Source organism: Perognathus longimembris, chromosome 5, assembly GCF_023159225.1.
Source record: "Perognathus longimembris pacificus isolate PPM17 chromosome 5, ASM2315922v1, whole genome shotgun sequence".
Classification (NCBI taxonomy): domain Eukaryota; kingdom Metazoa; phylum Chordata; class Mammalia; order Rodentia; family Heteromyidae; genus Perognathus; species Perognathus longimembris.
This window is the reverse complement of record NC_063165.1, coordinates 53,329,137-53,355,646: the sequence shown is the minus strand read 5'-3', so window position 1 is coordinate 53,355,646 and position 26,510 is coordinate 53,329,137. Positions and strand designations below refer to the sequence as shown.

The 26,510-nt window shown below is 41.0% G+C and overlaps 1 protein-coding gene across 9 annotated transcripts in view; it reads right to left on the bottom strand.

Moving 5' to 3' along the window:
- Atp13a3 (ATPase 13A3) overlaps positions 1–24,377 on the bottom strand; it is a 90,873-nt gene extending 66,496 nt beyond the window's left edge. For 3 of the 9 annotated variants that reach the window (XR_007211032.1, XM_048346916.1, XM_048346924.1), the window contains exons 1-3: positions 23,895–24,377; positions 23,125–23,168; positions 4,136–4,193 (exon numbers count right to left, since the gene is read on the bottom strand). The gene's annotated coding sequence lies outside the window, so the exon portion shown is untranslated. The other 6 variants (XM_048346918.1, XM_048346919.1, XM_048346920.1 and 3 more) reach the window with 6 other exon arrangements.
- Between the last annotated feature and the right edge of the window lie 2,133 nt (positions 24,378–26,510).

Genomic DNA, 26,510 nt, shown 5'->3' with positions numbered 1-26,510 from the left:
CTACAAACCTAGAGTAATAAAAAACAGCTTGGTACTGGCACAAGAACAGGCCTGAGGCTGGGAATATGGCTTAGCGGTAGAGTGCTCACCTTGTATGCATGAAGCCCTGGGTTCGATTCCTCAGCACCACATAAATAGAAAAGGCCGCAAGTGGCACTGTGGTTCATGTGGAAGAGTGCTAGCCATGAGCAAAAAAGGCAGGGACAGTGCTCAGGCCTTGAGTCCAAGCCCCAGGACTGGCAAAAAAAAGAACAGGCCTGAGGACCAATGAAACAGAACTGAAGACCCAGAAATGAACCCACAGACCTACAGCTACCTAATCTTTGACAAAGAAGCTAAAAATATAGGCTGGAACAAAGACAGCCTCTTCAACAAATGGTGCTGGCAAAACTGGGTCAATACCTGTAACAAACTAAAACTAGACCCCTATTTATCACCCTGCACCCAAATCAACTCCAAATGGATCAAAGACCTGGAAATAAAATCAGCCACCCTGAAAACTCTACAACAAGGAATAGGACAAACTCTAGGACTCCTTGGCATTGGAAGAAACTTCCGGAACAAAGGCCCAGACAGAAATGCAACAAATCAAAGAAAGGTTGAGCAAGTGGGGCTGTATCAAACTGCAGAACTAATGCAGGGCAAAGGATATAGCTTCCAAGATAAATATAAGGGTTTTTGTTTGTTTGTTTTCTGTTTGTTTTGGTTTTGAGACAAGATCCCACTAAATAAATTAAGGATGGGGCAGGGAATGTGGCCTAGTGGTAAAGTGCTCGCCTCTTATACATGAAGCCCTGGGTTCAACTCCTCAGCACCACATATATAGAAAAGGCCGGAGGTGGCACTGTGGCTCAAGTAGTAGAGTGCTAGCCTTGAGCAAAAAGAAGCCAGGGACAGTGCTCAGGCCCTGAGTTCAAGCCCCAGTACTAGCAAAAAACAAAACAAAATAAATAGATTTGGATGGCCGGAAACTCATTTTGTATTCCAGGCTGGCCTTCAACTAGAGATCCTCTGGCCTCAGCTTCCAGTTACTTATTGTTGGGTCACAGGCATGTACCACCAAGCCTGGAAAACTTACCAGTTTTAACTTACTAATTCAATTATCAATAGATATAACCACATAAACAAAATATTTTTCATCACCCACAATCATTTAGTGTAAGAGTGTCTGAATCAGAGAGAACAATATAAAGGAACATTACTTCCCTTATTTCAGTTTGGCACATGGTGGGCAGTCAAAATCACTTGCTCCAATAAATGACCTGATAAGTACATCTGTGCTGAGACAGATAGCAGCAGCTATTTATATTTTACATAACATAAATAACCAAGTAAAAGTCAAATAAAAATTTTTAATCTTATACACAATCTCTGGATGTATACCATCAACCAAATAATCAATGAAAATAATGGACTCAGTCTCTTTGTGGAGATGAGTCTTAAAGATATATGGTCCAGCTCCTCCAAAACAAATCACAATGCCATTCAAAAACTTTCTGGTAGCTGGACGCTGATGGTTTACTCCTATAATCCTAGCTACTCAGGAGGCTGATATCTGACAATCACAGTTACAAGCCAGCCAGGGCAGAAAAGTCCCCATGAGACTCTTATCTCTAATAAACCACTCAAAAACTGAAACTAGCCCTGTAGCTCAAGTGGTAGATAACTAGCTTTGAGCACAAAGAGACTCTGGGACAGCACCAAGGCCCTAAGGTTCAAGCCCCACAACCAATCCCTTCCCCCCACCCCACCCGCAAAAAAAAAAAAACAAAAAAAAAAAAACCCAAAAAACACATTTGGGTAATTTAAGAACTTCTCAGTCAGTCTAAGGCATTGCTTGGGCCCTGAAGCATACTACAGTCATTCCAATATGGTAATAATGAGCCACCAAACCAATTTGACTTGAGGTAGAAAAATTCTCAAGGGCCATCTGCTACTTTGGATTATGGAAAAATAAAGCAAGTCCAAGTCCAAACTTTTTCTCTATGAAAAGGATCTGCAGTCACTGCTTGCATGTGTCATAGTAGAAACTATCTAAAAAGAAGAAAGGTGATGTTAAAACAAACAAAACTGAAGCCACTGGTAAGCTGTAGAACCTGAAGCACCTTAGTATTCATGGTAAAAATGTATAAGGAAGACCAAAAACATTAAAACTACAATGGAAAATTCTTTCCACAACAGCTGAAAATTACAAACAGATCCAAGAAGTTCAACTATTACTAAGCAAAAAAAATTATTACACTACCCCCAAAAAAGTGCAAGGAGAAAAAACTAGACGCAACTAGAAAGAAATAATAATAAAGGAATTTAGATAAGAATGAAATTATGCTCTTGGACACTGCTGTGAATGAGAGCTCTGGGGCTGTATCCCACATCCTTGAAAACTGATATCAGAATGGCAAAAGGGCCCGATCCCTGGCAGACCCTGGAAACTGATAAGTAAGTGGATAGCAGGAAGGGTAGCAAAGGCAGGTGCAAACTGAGTAGTTCAGAGGCAATTCTCCATGGATTCTACCAGTACCGGGAAAGGAAAGGAGCAACTTGAGCCAGGTATGGCAAATGCTTCGTCAATTGGTGCTGCCAGAAATGAATGTGTGCCTCTAAGTTTAAGTTGGTTCCAGCCAGGCACCAGTGAGTGGTTCACTCCCATAATCCTAGCTACTCAGGAGACTGAGATCTGAGCATCCCAGTTTGAAGCCGGTCAATGAGACTCTTACCTCCAACTAACCACCAAATATTGGGGGAGAGAGGAGTGAAACTCTGGATCAAAAAAAGTTCAGGCTCCGAGTTCAAGCCCCAGGAAAACAGACACACACACAGACACACACCACCACCACCACCTCAAGTTAATTGCCGTGAGCAAAAAGCTCAGGCCCTGAGTTCAAGCCCCAGGAAAACACTCTCTCTCTCTCTCTCTCTGTCTCTCTCTCTCTCTCGCTGATTCCAGAAACTCTAAAAGTAGACTGGGGATTCTACTAGTTGCAAGTGGGAGATAAGCATTTACATTCTGGCCCTGTTACTGAGGATCCTGCTATTTGACACTCTTTGCCCATTTTTAAGATGATGAGCATACTAGCAATTCCAGTGAAATGCCCCAAATTCCCAAAGATATTGGTAAGTGTATGCTGAGCAAATCTTATTATATGGCAGTTGTATTCATAAGGTTGCATAGTAGCTCTTCAAGAGGCATAAAAATACTGACAACTGTCTCTTTTATAAAAGGCCCAAGTCCACTGCTTAACCTACTATATAGCAGTATTTTGATAAACTCGTTAATTCATGTAACTTTGGCTGTTGATTTTTGAATCTTTTCTACATCCTTGTCTTTTATCCTTGCTCAGAAATAATGTCTCACTTTTATAAATCTTATTTTTTCCATATAAGATGTTTTATCATAAGCATTTTATGTTTAAAATTTTAGAAGAGGAATAACCATTACAATTTAATGTTTTCATTAATCCCACATACTTACAACTACTTAAAAACTTTTCTAACATATCTTGACTAAGTTCATCTTAGTCTCATAGAAATATTCTCATCTCCCACAATTAAAGAACACAGCAAAAACTATTCTGATTTAAATTGACTAAAAACAACCTATTCATGCTTTTCTAAATTATTGACCATATCATTATTTTCCTAGAATTGAACTGCTTAAGTAAAATCCTTTTCTTATTAAATTTTGTCAAAGTTATTAGTATGTTGTGAACAATAATTTAAATGTAAAACTGTTCTTTAAATCAGCAATTATTACTCACTTTCAATACATTATACACCTCATAAGAAAAAACCAAGTATTCACCCTCCACCTAAACTTTTAAAGAACTCCAAGATAACAATCCCAATGCTGCTTACATTTAAAACATATGCATGTCATAAATGTGTCCTTAAAATTTGAAAACATGTACATAAATAGAAATCCTTTAACATTTCAATGACTCCATAATTATATTAAAAACATGATACAGTGCTTATCAAAATGCATATTATCAAAATGCATACTATTTAATTAGATATTTGAAGCATTAATAGTAAACTTCAAAAACATTTAAAGTACACTTTTGATGATCTGCTAGAGTACATATGTTTTTAAGTCAATCTCAACATCACAAAAAATAAAAGAAATTTTTCTTACCAATAGCACTATACCATCATTCCTCAAATGCTGACACAGGGACTTTCAGAAGTTGGCTCTTAAAAATAAAACAAAACTAAGCATAAAAATCCACTCAAGTTTGAGAATTTTATGCCAAATATTTATTTTTAAACTGCTTTAAAATTATTAAGGTATTTGAATTTAGGATTTTTTAAAATTTTATATGGTTTTTTTAAGAGAAATATTCTTCTGCTGACACTTGCAGAGCTATCTGAATAAATTCTATCTTGCTAACTCACTGAAGTTCCAATTCCACAGTGCATGTCTGAGTTTTGATGTTATCTAAATAGCAAAGAGCTTATAGGCTATTGTGTTTAACCAAACCCTTCCTTGAATTTACAATGAGTTTGATTTTGCTGAGGAAAAAAAAAAAAGCAGTACAGAACAAAGTGAAGCGATCAGGAATAAATCTCACTAATAAACACCACTTTTTTTCTTTAAGTTTACTTTTTCCTCTCATATTATGTAACCAACTAGTAACCATTTCAGGTAGTCTTTTAGCCTAGGCTAAAAGTTAATCAAATCTCACTTCCTAAAACAAGATTAGTTGGTTTCCTCAGATATCTCTGTTTCAAACCTGAGCTTTTCATGAGCTGGAACATTAATACTGAGGTATACAGTGAAAAGCTATGTGCCTAACAGAAATACCATAGTAGTTAACAGTGTAGTCTGAGTTCTTAAAAAAAAAAAAGATAATCTGCATATTTCCCTAGAATTCCAAATAGATAATCTCACACAGTGTAACACACTTTTTAATTCTTTACTTCAATTTGTCATTTCCAGTACTATAAAAAATGCATTATTCATAACTATGGGACTTTGACGGGAATGAGGGGAAGGGAGAAAAAGATACAGGGTGAATAATTTCAAAATGCACTGCAACTACATATGAAAAATGTATTATACAAAACACAAAACTAGGCAAGCATTGAAATATGTAAGAAACTGAATTTGCCAATGGTATTTTTATGTTTGTAACATATACATTTTTATAATCTTAAAACTACATTACACCTTGAGACTCCTTGTATTGTTAAAAATCCTGCCACTTCATTTTGTAGTTCAGGCTTTTTGGTTAAAATTAAACATACTTGCCAATATTAAATAAAGATTTTTTAAACCCAGGGAGGGTGGGGAAAGAAATGAGAATTGTCAGTGGGTGGGTACTAGCAGGAGAGGGGGGCTGATGAGGAGTTTCACTGCAACTATGAAAAAGGAGCAATGAAACTTGGGGATTTTTTTTTTAGGGGGGGAATGGAGAGAAAAGTATTAAAAGGATTAAGATTATAATGCAATATAAACAGGAGTGCAACAAAAACTCCCCTCTGTATACAAGCTGGTATATTTTTTTCTTTGCCAGTCCTGGAGCTTGAACTCAGGGCCTGAGGACTGTCCCTGGCTTCCTTACACTCAAGGCTAGCACTCTACCAAATGAGCCACAGCGCCATTTCCAGGTTTTTTATGTTTATGTGGTGCTAAGGAATTGAACCCAGGGCTTCATGCATGTTAGGCAAGCACTCTACCACTAAGCTACATTCCCATGCTAATTTTTTTTTAAGTTTTAAAAACCCATCTTTAAGGACCAAACAAGCAAATGGTACTTCATCACAGCTATCATTCTGAATATTATTTATTTTCAAATGTATAATTTCTACACCAAATAAGATAATCTTCTACAATACAGTTCTCTCCTTCACAACTGAAACAAAATAGTCCCAAATGCATATAAAAATCTTAATACTACTGGGGCTGGGAATATAGCCTAGTGGTAAAGTGCTCGCCTCATAAACATGAAGCCCTGGGTTTGATTCCTCAGCACCACATATATAGAAAGAGCCAGAAGTGGTGCTGTGTCTCAAGTGGTACAGTGCTAGCCTTGAGCAAAAAGAAGCCAGGGACAGTGCTCAAGCCCTGAGTTCAAGCCCCAGGACTGGCAAAAAAAATAAAATAAAAATCTTAACACTACTAACAATCTCAACTTTAATATCAATACTTATATGAAATGAGAAAAATCTGACTCTTCCAACTACAGTGATCAAATTCTGACAACTCTTTATGAGAGCAAAACTTAAAACATCAGCTCCTAATAATAAAAATGACATAATATAACTTAATGAATACATGGAAATTTTACAAGGATAGCCCCTAAATTTTAACAAAGCTCTACTCAATGCCTATTTTATCACTTCCCATCTTGGACTTTCTCTTATAATACATGCTTTTGTTTCTGTGTTTAGGCTCAAGGAAGACCATTGTATCCAATATACACCAAACCAAGACTGTATTTACATTTGCAAAGTGAAGTCTTTGTATAATTAAACTTTTTTGTATGTAACAAAACAATGTGTTAGCTATAAATAAAATAAACTATAGTTATGAAAAATAATATAATTACCTATACTGAGATCAATATGAAGAATGAGTTAGGCCTGAATTATACCATCCTTATATACATCTTTACTACTTTTATTACACACACTTTAGGAAAAAAAATCATTCAGTGGTACCCCATGTGATAAAGACTCATCAAGAGACAAAACAGTGGCTTTGTCTAATTGTACAATACTTAGTAAAAAAAAGACAGGAAACTTACCTTTGGACTAAGAAATTATTTCTACATTTTATTTTCCTTTTCAAAAAACAGCAGTATGCATTTTAAAAATATCTACATTGTATACAAAAAAGTTTCTATTTCCCAAAATTTTCATATTTCCCCCTAGATATTTTTCATGTATGTGACTTTTTTCAAATCTACACATTCAAAGAAAAATGGAAAGAGCACAGGAATTCAAAGTTAACTTGTCTATATAACTAATTCAGCATGAACTATTATGCAAGTTCCTTCACCTGTCTTAACCTCAAACTTTTCTGAGGCAGGTAGCTAGGATAGTGTCCAACCATGAAGTTTTGCCCTATACAAACACTGCCTTTGTGCACTCTTTCACCCCTAGATGGCAACCCAACACTGGTAAGGAAAAAGGCTAACAGTTTTAACAAGCATTAATAGATGAGCATCTACAATTATCCAAAGTAATCAAGAGTGAAATGAGAAATTATATGTAAGATTTCCTAGTACCACTGGAGATCCTGATGTGAAAAAGAGGAGTTTCCTTTTTAAAAGAGCCACTGAATTCATGTCACTCAACAGAAAACTATGCTAAGTAATAGACAGAAAACAATAGTGGGGAGAAGAAAGCCAGGTATGTTGTTATTCCCTTTACATAGAATGCTACTGCTAGGCATGGTTATCCTTCCTTGTAGTCCCACTTGGAAGGCTGAGGTGAGAGGACCACTTGTGGCCAGAACTCAGGACCAGCCTGAACAATATATAACAAGACACTACGTTAAAAAAAAAAATAATCTAGATTATTCCTAGGTATCTGAAGGTACCTGAAGCTACAATTCAAGTTTATTAACATACTGTAGAGGAAAGAAGATAACAATAACAATTAAAGAATACATAAACCGGGGCTGGGGATATGGCCTAGTGGCAAGAGTGCTTGCCTCATATACATGAAGCCCTGGGTTCCATTCCTCACACCACATATACCGAAAACAGCCAGAAGTGGAGCTGTGGCTCAAGTGGTAGAGTGCTAACCTTGAGCAAAAAGAAGCCAGGGACAGTGCTCAGGCCCTGAGTCCAAGCCCCAAGGACTGGCCAAAAAAAATTACATAAACCTATTAAAGGGTTGTTAAGTGGACTAATGTATAAAATTATAGTAAAAAACAGCAATTGTCCATTAAAAAAAAAGAAAGGAAAGGAGGGAGGGAAACAGACAAAGGCCTCTTAACACACAATTAAGTGAGTCTTAGCTGAACATTGGTGGCTCCTGAGGGTTATCCTCGCTACTCAGGAGGCTGAGACAGCCAGGGCTGGAAATTCCATGAGACTTATCTCCAACAGGCCACCTGGAAGTGAAGCTGTGGCTCAAGCAGTAGAGTGCTGGCCTCAGCACAAAGCTCAGGGACAGCACCCAGGCCCAGAGATCAAGCCTTAGGACCTGCATGCACGCACACATGTCCACACATGTATGCACACACAAGCACATAGAGTCTTAAGTCAGGTGCTAGTGACTCATGCCTATAATTCTAGCTACTCAGAAGGCTGAGATCAGAGGATCACAGTTCAAAAAAAAGCCTGTCTGAGAATCTGAAAGATTCTTTTCTCCAGTTAAACAGCAAAAAACAAGGCAGAAGTGAAGCTGTGACTCAAGTGGTAGAGCTCTACCTAATGCAAAAAAAGGCAAATGAGAGCTTGAGACAATGAGTTCAAGCCCCATTTCTGGCAATAACAACAACAACAAAGGTTCATTATATTTATGAGAATAATATTTGAATGTTTCCTTTGGGAAGAACTCTTAAAAAATTATCTATTAAAAGCTATTTGGTATTTCTTATTTTGTCAGTCCTGGGGTTGACCTCAGGGCCTGGGCACTGTCCCTGAGCTTCTTTTGCTCAAGGCTAACATTCTACTTGAACCACAGCGCTACTTCTGACTTTTTCTGTGTATGTGGTGCTGAGGAATAGAACCCAGGGCTTCATGCATGCTAGGCAAGTATTCCACCACTAAGCCACATTGCAGCCCTGGTATTTCTTTTAAAAAGAGTACTTTCTAAAAATTAATTTCAGCCCACTGCTCCAAATGTAGCTGAAATATGTTTTTTCCTAAGGGAAACACTAACTAGATGTTCAAGATGGCCCACAAATTTCCTTTTTCCTTTCCACAATTCTGCAAACGGAAGTTAACATTACACTAGCCTAGGTTGTGGGCAAGTAGCCACCACTTCCTCTGACCTTCCTCTCTGTGTGTGCATGTGTGTGTAAGTTGTGTATAGGCACATGCACACCAGCTCTGCAGCTTGAACTCAGAGTCTGGGCACTGTCCCTGAGCTTTTTTGCTCAAGGCTAGCATTCTACCACTTGAGCCACAGCTCCACTTTTGGCTTTTCGTGGATAGTTTATTGGGTATTCTCCCATTTTCCTGCCCAGGCTAGCTTCAAACTGGAGTCCTCAAATCTCAGCCTCTCAAGTACCTGGGATTACAGGCGTGAGCCACCAACACCCATCTCAGTTCATAATTAATAGTCTTACCCCCCTCCAGGGTTTTTCCTTCATAACAATCTCACCACAGAATTGGTAGCACAATTGGATCAACTATGAAGGCAGCTACCAATCACTATTTTAGGCACTAGTCTTTCATGGGCTCTTGATTCACAGATTCATCTATCAATTATATTTGTTTGCACAAACTTAAAATGTAATACGTTTTATCTTTCTTCCCAAACACCTATCCAAATAGGCACTAATGTGTTATTTCTACTCTTCTAAAATCCGCTTCATCATGTTCCACATCCACTAGGACTGCCTCAATTTAGGTTCTTTTCCCAAGTCATAAGAGCCTACACAGGAATCAGATATAGCCCAATGCTTCAAGTCTGTATTTCTTCATTTAAGTGTATACAGAAATCAATCTAATTTTGTTTGCTTTTGTGCAAGTTCTGGGGGCTTGAACTCAGAGCCTGGGTGTTGTCCCTGAGCTTTTTCGCTCAAGGCTACTGTGCTACCACTTGAGCCACAGGTCAATTTCCGGCTTTTTGGTGAGTTTTTTTGTTGGTTTTTTTTTTTTATTGCTTTTGTAGTTGTTTCTCTTTTTTTACCCTGTGTCTCTCAATTTAGTATTCCCTTTCAATTTCCTAGTTCTAATACCAGTATACACGGTTTCCAATATACTCAGATAAGATAATTTCCGGCTTTTTGTTAAGAGTCTCCTGCATTTTCCTCTGCCCAGGCTGGCTTTGAACTGCTACCCTCAGATCTCAGCCTCCCATGTTGCTAGGATTACAGGCATGAGCAATTAGTGCCTGGCTAGGAATCAGTTTTAATATTCTCTATGCTCAAAATTTCCCATTGCTACAGCATTTCCCTAATTGTAAGACTACTTCCAAATGTACCTCCAAAATGTTTCAAAAGACATTATCTGCTAACATAAATTAGTTTCAAACTTAAGGCATTCCTCTCTAGCAGGTCTCTGAAGTTTAACAATGTACATACTACGTATTCCTCTACCACTGCGGTGGAAGAGAGGCCCAACTGGGCACCAAAGAAAAGGTCAAAACCAATTCTAAGACATTTTAGATCCTGCGGAAACTGCCCTGCCTACTATCAACATTACCTGCCATTTATCAGTGGTTCTCACGTACACCTTACAAACTAGATCTCTCGGAGTTATAGGGATGGCTCAGGTAGAATGACAGCCAATGAGTAAAATCAGCAGATAGCTAAAGTCATGGTCTTGGGTGAAAAGTAAAAACAAACTTTACATCTCATCCATATAGAACACAATTGTAGCTCTTAAGCAGCCCTACAAATTCCTGACTCCATTACTTATATTATTATTCTGTCAAGAATGCCCTTCCGGGGAGGGCAATAACTTTTTCCTTTCTTGCTCTCTATTCAGAAGTAGACTTCTTGGTGGTACCTTTAATGTAACTATATCTCCCCTGTAATCTAGTAAGATAGCTACAAGTTGATTTAGAGTACTACCATTAAAAACACTTATATCCCCTGGTATAGTTCATGAATATTTTGTGCAACTCTCTGGCTTTGATTCTTCCTACCCACCCAATCCCAATCCTACTCTTCCAATTTATAAGGACCTGCTCCTATGAATAAAAAAAAATGCATTAAAAAAAAAAGAATGCCCTTCCCTAATGCTGAAAAGTCCCATTGTCTTTCCAGAACCAGTTCAAACTGCTAAGCTTCTGATTGCTTCTATCTGGCAGAGGACTCACCTCACCTTTGCCCCACTGCTACATGCATCAGAACCCTTATCCCAAGACACTAAAACCTAAGGTTTAACAGTGCAGCTGAATAAATAAGATAAGACCTAGGTGAGGGGGGCTGGGGATATGGCCTAGTGGCAAGAGTGCTTGCCTCGTATACATGAGGCCCTGGGTTCGATTCCCCAGCACCACATATACAGAAAACGGCCAGAAGTGGCGCTGTGGCTCAAGTGGCAGAGTGCTAGCTTTGAGCAAAAAAAAGCCAGGGACAGTGCTCAGGCCCTGAGTTCAAGCCCCAGGACTGGCCCAAAAAAAAAAAAAAAAAAAGACCTAGGTGAGGAAAGCTGGATCCTTTCTTTTTTTTTCTAGGCAGTATTTTACAACAAATTAAGTTTTGTTTTGGTATGTTCTTACATCTTATCCCTATGTCTCCAACCCTATCTACCCCCACTACAACAGTTTTTTAAATTAACTACCTTCTTTTCCTCTTATTAAGAGTCACTTAGTTGATTTACAACTATATGACAATTTGGGGAGTCATAGGAATGGGAAAGGGAAAGAATGGGAGAAGGTGAGTAATATCAGCATTACCTGTGTTTACGTATGAACAGCATAAGAAATCTCACTTAAAGATATCAAGTAATGTAAAATATGGGAGAGAATGTATGTTTAGTGTGGGGGGAGTTTGACAGAGTAGTATAGAGAATTAGGATTATTCTGATTAAAAGATAAATGAGAAATTGTAACCTCTCTGTACATAAGTTTGATAATAAAAATTCGAAAATAAAAAAAAGATAAATGAAGTACCAATGGCTTACTTATCATTCAAGATATTCAGATCTGAGGTTCAAAGCCAGCCTGAGCAGGAAAGTCCCTCAGACTCTAATCTCCCTCCAATTAACTCCCAAAAAAGCTCAAGTGGAGAGCATAACCTTGAGCAAAAATCTAAGGGACAAGCACCCAAGCCCTGAATTTAAGCCCCAGCAGTGGCACAAAAAATAAAAATAAAAAATTGAATAATGAAGCTAGATGGAATTGTTTTAAGAAAGGGGAGATAAAGGAACACGAGGATGGGTTGAGATTGATCAAGTCCCTGTAGGCATGTATAGAAATGTTACAATAAAATCCCTCTTCTACAAATAATGTATGCTAATAAAAAATCTTTTTTTAACAGTCATTTGGTTCACAAATTAATACACAAATGAATGACAACTTCTCAGAACTGACAGACTAGAAAGAAGTATAGAGGGTTATAGAGCCATAGGTGGAGTGCATGCCTACAATCCCAACACTTGAGAGCCTCAGGGCAGGAAAATTCTAAGGCTAAGACTAGCCTATGCTGAGTAGCAAGATACTAATTAAAAAACAAAATAAATGGAGAGAATATGAGAAAGCATTCCATTTTCTATTATGCAGAAAGGCCGGTCCTACAGAGGAATCATGAGAATCTTTCTGACTGCTTCCTAGACGTACTCCTCTTTTCATCCACTCCTGCACAGTAACTTCAGTGGGCACTAGTGACATTGAGACATCTGAAGCTGGTAATAGAGCAAGCCTACAGATAGCCCATTCTTAGGTCAAAAAGTTGTTTTAACTAGAAAAGTTAACATAACTTTTCATTACAAAGCCTCACCAAAAGATCATTAATGAAGATAAAACTATACCCTTATTTTAGCCAAGTATTCCTTTGAAATCAAACCCTAAACTGTTCCATAATTAAAGGCAGAATGAGAAACCAACAAGTTGTGTAGATGCTATAATACTTCAAAATAACAGGATTAATATCTGTGCAAGAAATGACATGGTTTATTATACTTGACTTTATAAAAAGTTATGTTAGAATGTTTTGTTGTCATAAAGGGGGTGAAATTGATTGAAATATTTTGTGAACAAGTATGAGAAAAGTCTCATGCCTTTCCTTCCCAGAGCTGGTTTTAAATTGCACCCTCACATCTCAGCCTCTTAAACAGCTAGCTACAATTATAGGCGTGATACACTGGTACCTGGCTAAATTTTTGTCTAATTTTTGTCTACTTACAAATGGGAAAAATAAAGAGGATGCTGTCCAAAAAAAGTCACCTTAGATGTATTGTGGGAGCAATTCCATGACATTTTAAAGCAAACTGAAAATAGTGTAAGAAGTCTGTTAAGCAATCAAAAGCAACTCTTAAAAATTAAGTCAAAGCCAAATGATAATGGGTCACACTTGTAATCCTCGCTACTTAGGAGGCTGAAATCTAAGGATCCAGGGTTTGAAGCCTGCAAGGGCAAGAAAGTCCTTAAGCTTCTTATCTCTGATTAACCACCAAAAAGCCAGAAGTGGAGGCGTAGCTGGAGTGACAGAGAACCAGCTATATTATTTACTAGTAGGAAAAACTAAACAAATGAGTCAATTTATCTAGCTTGCTGTATTACTAAGAGAATTGTCTTTCATCCTATTTCAACAAGTTTTAAGGGGTTGTTTTTTTTGTTTGTTGTTTGCTTTTACTAGTCCTGGGGGGGCTTAGACTCAGGCCCTGAGCTCTGTCCCTGGCTTCTTTGTGCTCAAGGCTAGCTCTCTACCTCTTAAGCCACAGCACCACTTCTGGCCTTTTCTATTTATGTGGTGCTAGGGCTTTGTGCATGCTAGGCAAGCACTCTACTGCTAAGCCATATTCCCAGCCCCTGAGCTTCTTGTTTTGCTCAAGGCTAGCACTCTACCACTTGAGCCACAGCGCCACTTTTGGCTTTTTCTGTGCATGTGATACCGAAGAATTGAACCTAGGGCTTCATGCATGCTAGGCAAGCAATCTACCACTAGGCCAAACTTCTGGCCCCATAAGCATTTTTATTTTGAATTTCTGACAAGATTCTAATAGACATCAGTAAATTCCACATGACATAATCAAGAAATTCAACTTCAGGGCTAGGGATATGGCTTAATGGTAGAGTGCTTGCCTAGCATGCATGAAGCCCTGGGTTCCATTCCTCAGCACCACATAAACAGAAAAGGCCGAAAGTGGTGCTGTGGTGCTGTGGCTCAGTGGTAGAGTGCCAGCCTTGAGCAAAAAGAAGCTTAGGGACTGTGCTCAGGCCCTGAGTTCAAGCACTAGGACTGGCAAAAAAAAAAAAAAGAAGAAGAAATTCAATTTCATATCATTAACTACCTTCTTGAAATTTACTTTCTTAACTAGTCCCTGAGTGTCACTACACCATTTCAGAGCAAGACTCAAACTATGAGACAAAACTCTCATTAGCAGATTAATCTAATTACGAGGTTAACTGACAGTCTTATTTGCTGAGTTAAAGGTTTCAATATGTCCAGTGAGCCTAATAAGCTAACTGATCTGATATTGGGGTAATTCTCTCTAGAGAATTCTTCTATGCAAGTACAACACCCTCTTTAATTTTCCTCATATTCAGACATTTGCTTATGTGAATAGCTTTCTTCTGCATTCCATTTTTCTTCTTCCTGGGTAATTACCACAAAAATCATTCTTAAACTATCACAAGGGATTGTCTTCCCCTATTACCCATTTATTCATAATAGCATACATTACTCCTTCCTTCTCTGTCATTGTTGTTTTGTTTGTTTGAGAGAGGGTCTTGCTATGTTGTCCAGGCTGGCTTCAGACAACTAAGCTCAAGAGATACACCTCAGCTTCCTAATTTTTGTTTGTTTAGGCTTTTTGTTGCTGGTATTTGGGCTTTAACTCAGGGCCTGGATGCTATCCATTAGCTTTTTCCACTCAAGGCTGATGCTCTATAACTTGAGCCACAGCCATACTTCCACTTCCAGCTTTTTGGTGACTAAATGGAGATAACAGTCTCACATTTTTTTGCTTAATTTCACTTCAAACCTCAATCCTTAGATTTCAGCCTCCTAAATAGCTAGGATTATCGATGTGACTCACCTATGTGTGGCTCAGCTTCCTAGAGGCAGCTAAGGTTACAAATGTGAGACCCAGTCACAATGCCTGATTTTTTTAAGACAGCAGTAGTGTTTGAACTGAGGCCTTGTACTTGCTAGGTTGGTGTTATAACAATCAAGCTTTGGCTCCCCAGCCTTTTTGGTTTTGTTACTTTTCAAACAGGGTAACTTTTTTTTTGTTGTTGCTAGACTAGCCTGAACTGATCCTACTTACAATTTCCAAACACCAGGATGACAGGCATGTACCACCACACCCAGCTATTAGCTTAGAGAGAGTCTCAAACCTTTTGTCCAAGCTGGCCTCAAATCACAATCCTCTGATCTGTTTCCTGAGTAGTTAGGATTACAAGAATGAACCACACTCCTAGCTACACTGCTCCTATTTTTAATCTTACTAATGAAAATTGTTTTAACTAATAACTTACCCTTCCACCAAGTATCATTAACTTCAGGAGCATTCTACCTTATAAATAACTTTCCTCAAGATTAAAACTATAGGGGCTGGGGATATGGCTCAGTGATAGAGTACTTGCCTAGAATGTATTAAGCCCTGGGTTCAATTCCTCAGCACCACATAAACAGAAAAAAAAGCCGGGAGTGGAGTTGTGGCTCAAGTGGTAGAGTGCTAGCCTAAAGCAAAAGGAAGCCAGAACAGTGCTCAGGCCCTGAGTTCAAGCCCTAGGACTGGCAAAAAAAAAAAAAAAAGATTAAAACTATATATAGCGGTACATGGTGTAATCCCAGAATTTGGGATTAAAATGTGCCCAATTTAAGAAGCGGAGAGAGGGATAAAGGAGGATGAAAAATAAGATTGACTAAAATAATGTGTACATGTGTAGAAATGTCATTAACAAAATTCTCCATAAAATATGCCCCAATTCTTATTTCTCTATTCTCCAAATATAAAGATTAATTCAAATAAGAATCTAAGAATTATTTCCTTGCTCCTGGCATGTTATCTCAACTAGCTAAGTGGGATAATTAGAACAGTTTTAATGAGTACAAATCTCTCTCTCTCTTGCCCTCACTCTGTGTTTGGTGTGTATATGCTACAAACTAGTTAGCTTTAATTCCTATTAACTTCCAAAACCAAAAGCTAAATCCTTTCAGCCACCTCTTAGAACCAGACTTAACCAGAATAATATGGCATACACCTCTTAGCAGGAAAAACATTCCCAAACCCCCAGTGCATACCTGAAACTATAGGTAGTTCAAAACTCTATATATTTTTCCTACATATACTTAAAATTAAGTTCAACTTCTAAATTTAAAAATAAGCAATTAATAATATAGAGCAATTATAATAATAATATACTGTTATGAGTCAGGCACCAATGATCTCACTGTAATTCTAGCTATACAATGGGATGAGACCTGAGGATTGCAGTTTGATGCCAGCCAGGGTTAAAGTCCTTGAGATTCTATCTCCAATTAACCAGCAAAAACAAAACAAAACATGAATTGGAGGTATAGCTCAGTTGGTAGAGCACCAGCTATGAGTAGAATTAAAAGCCTAGTGAAAGCATACAAGGCCCTGAATTCAAGCCCCAGAACTGGCAGAGTACTCAAGAGGCTGAGATCTGAAGATCTCGGTTCCAAGCCTGCCCAGGCAAGAAAGCCCAAGATTCTTATCTTCAATAGACTACTCAAAAAAGTGATGCTGTGGCTCATGTGGTAGAAAGCTAGCCTTGAGCACGAAGAAGCTCAGAGATAGCACCCAGGCGGAGTTCAAGCTCCCAGAATCCACCCACTCCCCTCACCCCCGCCCTCAAAGAGCACTTTTTGTAGACTATAGAGGCGTAAGCCTATAATTCTAGCTACCCAGGAGGTTGGGATCTAAGGATCATGGTTCAAAGCCAGCTCCGGCAGGAAAGCTAGTGAGATTCTCATTTCTAGTTTGCAGCTCCCCTCCACCCGCAAAAGCTAGAAGTGGAGCTCTGGCTCAAGTGGCACAGCATTAGCCTCGAGCAAAATGCACAGGGACAGTGCCAGGCCTGAGTTCAAGAAAGTGCTTTTGGGTTTTTCTTTGGCATATTTATATTGTTAGCATCATTAGCCATGTGCTCTAGGACCTTGATTAAGTAAAAGGATCACTTGAACACAAGCACTGAAATACCATGAGAGTTAATTAGCTGAGAGGTTACTGAGTGACTAATGAGCACAGGGTACACACAATGTGAATGTTGGACATAAGATGATCCAGTAAGTGTTTAGTTCTGGGAACTAATATTTGTAAACCATAATTAACTGAAGGTCAAATGAAACTAAAAAAGGTGAAACCATGGGTAAAGAGGCACTACTATATTCAGAATACATCCCGTTATTAGAATCCTTGGAACACATCAGGTAGGTTAACTTAACACATGTTAGAACTTCTAACATACTACTCTTAAGAGTATTTTAAGTTCCACTTATACACAAGGTCTCACATTTAGTTCTTATATAGTTCAAGTCACCATGTATATTAATAATCCATTTTTTATGTAATGTTACCAAGATCATTTTTTAAATTCTACCTGGTCTTTCAACATTTTAGAGACTACAACTACTTTGTAACTAAAAAAGTTATTTCACCACAACCCAGAGTACTAAAAAAAAATGATAAGGACAACATTCCACAGGGTAGCCAGACACTGGTGGTTTGTACTTGTAATCCTAGCTACCTAGCTTACTCAGGAAGCTGAGATCTGAGGACTGCAGCCCAAAGCCAGGCCAAGAAGGAAAGTCCATGAGATTCTTCTCTTCAAATAACCACCAGAAAATGGGAAGTGGCGCTGTAGCTCTTTTTTGGCAAAAAGAACTCAGGGACAGTGCCCAAGTTCCAAATTCAAGCCCCAAGATGGTGGGAAAAATAATCCATGACTTGCCCCTGTTTTACTGTTCACTCTCACTGACCTGGTCATATTCTTCTGAACATATTCTTCTAAGATTATTATTGTTTTTTAGGAATAAAGCATATTCAATATTATAAAATCTCAAATTCAGTAATCATAAAACCACGAGGCTATAAGCACAGCTAATCAAGAAATGACATGGAAAGGAAAAAGAACTATTTACTATATGTGCCAAGAAAAGGTTAGTGGTCCTTTCTTTGTATGTTTTCAGTAAACCCTCAGCTATATTTTTTTTGAGTATGTATGTGTGTACTGGTCCTGAGCCTTGAACTGAGGACCTGAGCACTGATCTGAGCTTTCTCCCCCCGCCCCCCCCCAAGCCAGCACTCTACCACTTGAGCTACAGCTCCACTTCTAGTTTTTTCTGTGGCTAATTATAGATAAGAGTCTCATGAACTTTCCTACCTGGACTGGCTTTGAACTGCGCTTCTCAGATCTCAACTCCCTGAGTATATAGGATTAGAGCATTGAGTCACCAGCACCCCATCTTCAAACATCTTTGAAATACAGTATTCTTTAAACTTGTTTTTTTTAATCAGAGCAGTTAAGCAACTAGAATATAAGCAACTTTGGTGGGAGGAGTGTGAATGAAGAAGGTGAATGAAGTGAATATGGTCTATGTAGTTCATTTGCATGTATGAAAATAGAACAATGATCCCTACTGAAATCATTTTAAGAGCTAGGGGGGCTGGGAATATGGCCTAGTGGCAAGAGTACTTGCGTCTCATACATGAAGCCCTGGGTTCAATTCCTCAGCACCACATATATAGAAAATGGCCAGAAATGGCGCTGTGGCTCAAGTGGCAGAGTGCTAGCCTTGAGCAAAAAAGAAGCCAGGGACAGTGCTCAGGCCCTGAGTTCAAGGCCCAGAACTGGCAAAAAAAAAAAAAAAAAAGAGTTAAGGGATCAGGAGAGTAAGGGAGGGGATAAGGTTGATGGGGTTCATTGTACGTATGTGTAGAAATGTCACAATGAAACCTCTCTCAATAAAAGAAAACTAGTTAAGAAAGTAAGAAATCAAGTTCAGGTTTGATTCCCAAGTCCATGTTCTTTCTACTACAATCTGCTGTAACTGTCAATACACACTAGAGTCAGTATAGTACTTGAAAGATAACACAGATGGAAAACTGACATTACTTAATATAACTGCTAATAGCTAACTAAAAAACAGGTCAGGTATTTTAGCTTTAATGTCTAATAAGCAAACCCAAGTACTATAAGCCTACCTGATTCACTAATTTATTACAGTTAGGACCAAGAGGTGAAAACATTGTAACATGCACTGGTGACTCATTCCTATAATCAGGAAGTTGAGATCTGAGGATCACAGTTCAAAGCCAAACCTGGCAGGAAAAGTCCATGAGACTATCTCCAATTAACCACCAAAAAGTGAGAAGTCTGGCTGAAGTGGTAGAGCACCAGCCTCATGAAAAAAGAACTCAGGGCACGACGCCAGTGGCTCATACCTGTAATCCTAGCTACTCAGAAGGCTGAGAACTGAGGATTGCAGTTGAAGCCAGCCAAGACTCCAATAAACTACTCAGAAAAAGCCAGAGGTGGCACCGTGGCTCAAGTGGTAGAGTGCTAGCCTTGAGCACAAAGAGGCTCAGGGACAAAACCAAGGACCTGAGTTCAAGCCTTAGGACAAAAAAAGAGCTTATGGAAAATGCCCAGACCAAAACTCAAATTTACCTTTGAAACACTTTATTTATTTATTTATTTTGCCCGTCCTGGGACTTGGACTCTGGGCCTGCCCAATGTCCCTGGCTTCATTTTGCCCAAGGCTAGCACTACACTTGAGCCACAAGACCCACTTCTGGCTTTTTTTGTATATGTGGTACTGAGGAATCAAACCCAGGGCTTCATGAATGCTAGGCAAGCACTCTACCACTAAGCCACATTCCCAACCCTATTTATTTTTGTCAGTCATGGGGCTTGAACTCAGGTCCTGGGCACTGTCCCTGAGCTCTTTGCTTAAGGCTAGCCCTCTACCACTCTGAGCCAGGCATAACTTTCAGTTTTTGAGTAGTTAACTGGAGATAAGAGTCTCACAGGAACTTTTCTGGCCAAGCTGGCTTCCAAATGCAATCCTCAGATCTCAGCCTCTTGAGAAGCTAGGATTACAGACATTAGCCACCAGTGCCCAGCTGTTTTTGAACTCTCTCTCTCTTTGCTGGGCCTGGGGCTTTAACTCAGAGCCTGGACACTGTCCCTGAGCTTCTCTGTGCTCAAGGCTAGCACTCTACCACTTGAGCCACAGTGTCAATTCCATTTTCTCTGTTTATGTGGTTCTGAGGAATTGAACCCAGGACTTCAAGCACGCTAGGCAAGCAATCTACCACTAAGCCACATTCCACCAGACCATTGTTTTTGAAATCTTAAAAATAAAAGTTTTAAGTTCCTATGTGCATTCTGAAGCAGATGTCTCAATCAGTGCAGATGTCTGTCAGTGCCATTATTACTGTCAGTTCTAAATTTTTCTATGATCTGCTGAGTGTTATTCTTAAGTCTGTGAAAAAACTGCTTCCCTAAAAGTAAAAAGTGCCCCCAAAGCAAAGCAAAAGTTAATGTGCTTCGTTTAAGTGTTAAAATGAATACTAGAGATTTGTTGGAGAGTGGCATGTCTTTAGCAGAATCAGGCACCCAGACTACAGTCCTGAACTCTAGGCATCCTGAGTAATCAGTTTTTCCCCAACAGTGGTCTTCCTGGAACCACATACCTGCAAATACATTGGGTCTCACCAGAAGAAACTATTTGGAAAGGCCAGGCATGGTGGTGCACACTGTAATCCCAGCTACTTGGGAGGTGGAGAAGTCAAAGTGCAGTTAGAGATGAGTCCAAGCAAAAAGTCAGTAAAACCTCCTAACCAATAACCCAGATATAGTGACATCAGTAATCCCAGCTAAGCAGGAGGTCATAGGTAGGAATTATAGTCTGAACCTAATCCAGGGCAAAAGAAGCGGGACTGGGAATGTGGCTTAGTGGTAGAGTGCTTGCCTAGTATGCATGAAGCCCTTGGTTCGATTCCTTAGTATTACATAAACAGAAAAGGCCAGAAGTAGCGCTGTGGCTCAAGTGGTAGAGTGCTAGCTTTCAGCAAAAGAAGCTCAAGGACAGTGCCCAGGCCCTGAGTTCAAGTCCCAGGCCTAGCCAAACACACACACACACACACACACACACACACACACACACAAGATGCCACCTAAAAAACAATTAAAGCAATAAAAAAAAAAAAAGGCTGAGAGCACAGCTCAAGTGGTAGCAGGCTTGTCTACCAAGTTCCAAATCGTGAGTTCATATCCAACATCACCCCAAAAAAGAGACCATTTGAAAATTTCAGCATAGAGTTTTGTTTAAATATTAGGAAACTAACCAAGCACCTGCAATTACACCTGTAATCCTACCTACTCAGAAGGCTGAGATCTGAGGATCATGGTTCAAATCCAGCTGGGGCAGAAAAGTCTATGAGACTCCTTATCTCCTATTCATCACCAAAACCCTAAGTAGAGCTATATCTTAGGTGTAGAGCACTAGCCTGAGCACAAAAGCTCAAGGACACCGCCCAGGCCCTGGGTTCAACTCCTAGGATGCGCACCAAATACAAACAAGTATTAAGAAACTAGTTCCCTAATTATGTAGAAATTTTATTTCCTTTTTTTTTTTTTTTTGAGAGGTCGAATCTTGGGAGTCTTTATTAAAAAGCCTGCAACTGCATGGTGGACTCCTGCCTCAAAAACCAGCAGCCAGTAAACACACTTAACACAGTTAGGAAACTGTGCCATGAAAGCCAGAGAGGAAAGAAAGAACAAAAACAATACCAACAAACCAATTCAGCACCCAGGAGGGCTGAATTGGGATGCCATGGTGACCAGAGAACAGCTGGAGGACAGGAGACAGGACAAGAACATGGAATGGCATTGTTTGTTGTTGTTGTTGTTTTGGTAGTCCTGGGGCTTGAACTCAGGGCCTGGGCGCTGTCCCTAAGCTCTTAGGCTCAAGGTTAACACTCTACCACTTTGCACCATAGCTCCACCTCCAATTTTATGGTTTTTAATTGGAGGAAAGAGTCCAATGGCCTTTCCTGCCTGGGCTGGTTTTAAACAGGATCCTCAGATCTCAGCCTCCTGAACAGCTAGGATTACAGGCATGAGCAACCAGTACCTGCAGAAATTTATATTAAGTCAATTGTAATTAAAATTTACATACTGCAAAATCAAGTTTTCTAGGTGGGCCTAGGCAAAGAAATTGGTTCTCCAACCAAACAGATGCAACTTGAAAGAAGCTTCAACTATTTCGAAATAAATTGCTACATCATAGTATTAGTTGACTATAACTGTTTAATTGATCCCTTTTCCTACCCAATCCCAAAACTAAAAAATGGCTGTTCTACCAATATTAAAATTTTTCAGGGGCTGGGAATATGGCCTAGTGGTAAAGTGCTCACCTCGTATACATGAAGGCCTGGGTTCGATTCCTCAGCACTACATATATAGAAAAAAGCCAGAAGTGGCACTGTGGCTCCAGAGGTAGAGTGCTAGCTTTGAGCAAAAAGAAGCCAGGGACAGTGCTCAGGCCCTGAGTCCACGCCCCAGGACTGGCAACAAAAACAAAACAAATTAAAATTTTTTTTAAAAAATTTTCAGGATGGGACTGAGAAAGACAAGAGGAAAGAATGATGGAAGAGGTGACAAAAGGGATGACATTGACCAACATACATGTATTCACAAACTGATATGTTGAAACTCTGTCAAACAACTAAAGATAACTTAAAATAAAAGTTTCACTAAACTATTTCACCTGCAGCCTGATCTAATAATGAAAAGAAAAAAATAGCAACGAAAGTTATTTTTTACAGCAAGCATTAATAACTCTACACTTTTAAACAACTTCCAGGAACTGATGTTCCTTTAAAAGGGGTTGTTAAACAAAGATGTGATGCCCACACACATCTATTTTGGCAACTGAAGCCTACTGAGCAAAGCAACAATCCTCCAGAGAAAAGAATGCCACACATATTCCAGTAAAACAAAAGTAATGCATGTGCCTTGGTGACAAGGCTTAAGTTCTAACCAAAGGCAGACCACTTTTAAATTATGTGCCCTTGAAAAGCAACACACCAGAACACCTTCATTTCAGTCACAAACTCCAGTAGACAATGTTCATCTTTAAAATCTCTTAGAATGGAGAAAAATCTAAGAAACATAGATGTAATATAGCCATTATGTACTCAAGTATGTTTTACTCTTTTAGTTCAGAACCATATATAGATTTCTAGGTTTTACGACTCCATAATAACCACTCGTTTTGCATTAATATAACCACTAAATATAGCTCTAAAACAGCGACTATTGTAAGAAGTTAATTATATAAGTGATTCATACCTCCTATGTCCACACACCAAGATCCTAGGATGTTTCTGTCAGGTCTACGGGAAGAGGAAACAATAAACACCTGTCACAAAACCTTTCCAAGTTGGGAAGCCCCAGGCAGTCACTGTCAATCCCCAACCCCATTCCCTCCCTCTCAACTCCAAAAACACCGAAGGCTATAGTGACACCAGAATCAGACTTTCTTTATAGAGAATGAGGGGGCCCTAGTGGAAAGTATTAAAGGAAAATGCTCCAGTCCTGGGCCACGAGCCGAGTGTGAGGCCTTAGGCAAGTCAACAGTCACTTTTCCTCTTTCTGGGGCCTCAGTTACCTGGAAAAGGCGGTGATGGGCACTAGACTGAGGACGGAACTCTGATTCCGACAGTCAGCACCAGCACAAATCCATCAGGAGCCCGGCCAACACCCCACTTTTGACCACAGTACCACGCAATCTCCCGGACTTTCTAGCAAGGGCTAGACCACCTCCATCCCGCGCTCGGGAGTCCTCACAAGCCAGCCTTCCCCACCAGGCTGAGTGTCCAGGCCGGATCTTCACACTCACAACTGGTACCCTCCTGTCCACGCCTCACCTGTCCCAGACCAATAGGGGGAAGGGGGGTCTCGGCGCCCCCTCTCCACCACACACACCTTCCCGGCGAAGGGATGCCCCATTCTGGTCCCGAGGCGGCGGCCCAGGCACTCACCTGGCACCCGCCACCCCGACAATACCGTTCGCCTTCTCCAGCCTCCCATCACCACCGCCACCCGCCTGGGCCACTCACCGACCGCGCCGCCGCGCCGTCTCCTCGGCGGCCTCCCCGCCGGAGCAGCCCAAAGGCCGCGGGGGGCCCGGCCGCCGCTGTCGTCGCCGCCGCCACCGCCTCGCCTCAGCCCAGCCCCATCGCCCTCGGCCGGCGCCGGCAGCTGCGGGTCGCTCGGACTCGAGACACCGCCGCCGCCGCCGCCGCCTCGCGCCGCGGCTCGAGCCGAAGGGAGGGAAGCGCCGCGGCGGGGCCCGGGCCGGGCCGGGCCGAAACGGGCCGGGCCGGGCGTAGGGGCGTCCGCGCTCCGCTCGTCGGCGCCCGCGGCGGCAACGTGCAGCCTCACGGAGCGAGAACAAGGGCGGGCGGCGGAGAAGGCGGGCAGGTGAGGGGGGCGGTGTGTTTGAAACGGCCTCCCGCCGCCGGCGACGCAGCGAGGCCCCCCCTCCCTCAGTCGGAGCACGCCACGGGGAGAGCCCGCGGGCAGACAGGGGAGCGCGCCGCGAGCTCGGGACTCCCGCGCCGGATGTGAGGTCACGTGATTGCCTCATCCCAGCGCCGAGGGCGGAGGGGCGCGACGGGAACGTCGGGAGGGGCGTGTTAGGGGGCGGGGAGAAATTAAGACACGCCCACCGCCTTCATTAGCCCCCACCCGCCCCAGTTGTAGCTTAGGCAAAAAGCATTTTGGGAAAAGCCCTCCAGAACAGCTTTGCGCTGAGGACTCTCTTTTGGGCCAGTAGAGATGGAATCTCTCATCTTTGAGGGCAAAGACAAGATCTTAGTCCAAACCCATTTTGTGAACCGAGAAGCCGAGGCCTTGTGACTAGTTCAAACTGGCACGGAGTCATCGTCAGGTCAGAAACTTTACACTGAAGTGGTGGGAAGGAAACAGGTCCTAGCTTCCAAACCAAGCTCTTTAAATCCTTTATTTCACCCCCACTACCCAACAAAAACAAACAAAATATTATAATTCTAATGTAAGAACAGGTTCTGCTTGCAGGCTTGGGGCAGTGGACTGAGAGGCCTATGCAAGAGAAAACTCCCACCTCCCCACACCCCACTTACTTCTGTGGAAAGGAGCTTCCTCCCACAGTGCTGGATGCAAATTAAATCCTTCCCTGGGCACAGATTTATCTCAAGGCAGAGCCCTGGCCTTATATTCCAATAGTGGGTTTGGTTTTCGTTGAAATCCCTAGTGTGGAAGCAGGACTGCATTCAGCTACCTGATGTCTTGGGCTTGGGCCATCTTTCAGCACAGGGTCACCTCTACCCTTGACTCCTGGCCATAACTATTATTGTGATTTCACCATGCTACTAACACAATTTGTTACTCCTTGAACATCTTAGAGGAAAGGACCAAGTGATCTCAACACCTGTCTCCCACACTTGGAAACACCTTGCCTAGGGCAAGGAGTATTCCACTTGGCCACTACTCTGAGGCTGCCAGTCCTGGTCCACTGCACAGGGTGGCACCTGATCTAGGACAGAACATTGTTCCAGGTCCATGGCTGTAATGATGCCTCATTGGGAACAAGAAACACTGCTGATGGTTCCCCTAGGTTGTGTGAGCCTGAGCAATGTTGTGGCCCTCTCTCAGCGTGTTGGTGACAATAAGCTCATCAGAAATGATTCACAGTCATTCTGAACTAGAGCTTACAGTTTTGTGCAAACCTCACAATTGAAATAAGCAAATGAGATAAAAAGTATGGGTAGATTAGGTCAACATTCTGAACGCAGGCTGGGTAGGAACAAGTCTTAAAAATCTGCTCCCCACCTTAGCTTGTCTCTAAGTCATTTCCCCTCAGCCTTTAAGTCTCTTTAGATCCTAAAAATAAAACTGTCCAGCCAATACTCCACTCACTGCCTTCTCCAGTTAGCAAGCTGCCAAGTGCCTCTTGCCCTCTCAGGCAGACCTCTTGAATGGTAATCTCCCCTCCCTGCCTCCACTCCAGCAAGAGTTTGACCTCCATTTGGCCAAATCTAGCAGGCATTCCTCAGGATTCACCTCTGCTACATTTGATGTGGTAGATGGTATCACCATCTGGAATCCCTTGGTTTCCAGAGGATTGCATTTTCTGGGTAGTCACATCTCAGTATCCAAGGCCTCTCTGCCTCCTTCAATGGTATCCTAAAGGACCACCAGTTTTGAATCTGCACCTTAAGTGCAGGTATATACTTTTAAGCCCACAGCTTTACTCATTCTACTCTTTTCTTTTTTTGTTTTCCAGCCATAGGGCTTGAACTCAGGGCCTGGGCACTGTCCCGGAACTTCTTTTTCTCAAGGCTAACACTCTACCACTTGAGCCACAGCACCAATTCTGTTTTGTGGTTTTTTTTTTCTGTTTATGCGACACCAAGGAATCAAACCCAGAGCTTTATGCATGCTAGGCAAGCACTGCACCACTAAGCCACATTCCTAGCCCCTCTACTCACTCTTGAGAAATCACCTCCTCTCAATTTCCACTCCCAAATCAGAACTTTTCAGCCCAGACATGTTTCATACAGCTCTAGCTAGAGTTCACAGGGACACTCTCAAACTTGGTATATCAAAGCTGGATTCATCCCCTGCCTTCATATTTAGTCCCTCTCCTCCAACTATTGGATCCTTGATCAATCAACAAGTCCTATCTACTTCAG